Source organism: Octopus bimaculoides, chromosome 5 (assembly GCF_001194135.2).
Source record: "Octopus bimaculoides isolate UCB-OBI-ISO-001 chromosome 5, ASM119413v2, whole genome shotgun sequence".
NCBI classification, from domain to species: domain Eukaryota; kingdom Metazoa; phylum Mollusca; class Cephalopoda; order Octopoda; family Octopodidae; genus Octopus; species Octopus bimaculoides.
Window position 1 is genome coordinate 98,348,755 of NC_068985.1, and position 1,182 is coordinate 98,349,936.

Sequence of the window (1,182 nt, forward strand, 5' to 3'; positions counted from 1 at the left end):
TTGTTACTTTTGTTGGTGTTACTACTATTGCTGTTGTTGTTATTGTTGTTCCTTTTAAGCAGCTGACCATGTACTTCAGATTTGCTAGACTACAACATCAATACACGTCACTTTGAATGGTACATATACAGGTCATGACAGATTAGAGGATTAGCAAATCCCCACTCTACACTCGAGAATTTGGTGGTTTGAAAATTAAGTTACTTAACGCTTCTGTCACAATAATCTTACCTATACAGGAATTGTCCACATTAAGCTTAAACGATCAACAATGAGCACCAATGAAAAATTCAGCAACTATGCCAGTACCTTTGTTATCAAGTTAATATCTCACTTTATATTATGTTTCATATCATCATCATCATCATCGTCGTTTAACGTCCACTTATCATGCTAGCATGGGTTGGAAGATTTGACTGAGGACTGGTGAGACCAGATGGCTACACCAGGCTCCAATCTGATTTGGCAGAGTTTCTACGGCTGGATGCCCTTCCTAACGCCAACCACTCAGAAAGTGTAGTGGGTGCTTTTATGTGTCACCCGCACGAAGGCCAGTCAGGCGGTACTGGCAACGGCCATGCTCAAGATGGTGTATTTTATGTGCCACCTGCACAAGAGCCAGTCCAGGGGCACTGGCAATGATCTCGCTCAAAAATCCTACGAAGGCCAGTCAGGCGGTACTGGTAACAGCCACGCTCAAAATGGTGTATTTTCATAGTCTGAAGAAAATGTTGTGTTGCTAAACCTTTGAGCCTTTGACTACCATTTCTAGTAATCCAGACTTCACATGATGGTAAGACAAGACCAAGTTGTCAGCTATTACTGCTGTTTTTGTTTTCATAGTTTACATTCACATAAAACTTCAATGTGTATTGACCCTGCAGTATACACTCTCTGATGTAACAGTTGGTTGCATGAGAAGCAGTATAACATTGAGAACATGTGTAATTGTTTAATGTGGTAGAAGATTCATTGTGTAGCACTGTAGCACATAATATGGCAGGGAAGATATGCTGCATGGGATGTAGTGTGCAATGGAGAACATCATATAAGTTGTAGTATGTTAATGAGGACATGTGTATTGTGAAGTGTACCACTCTTAATCTGTCTCCTCCCTATTTAACACCACTGTCTGGTCTGTGGTTGCCTTAAGTGTTGAAACTAAAGTCTCAATACTTTCCT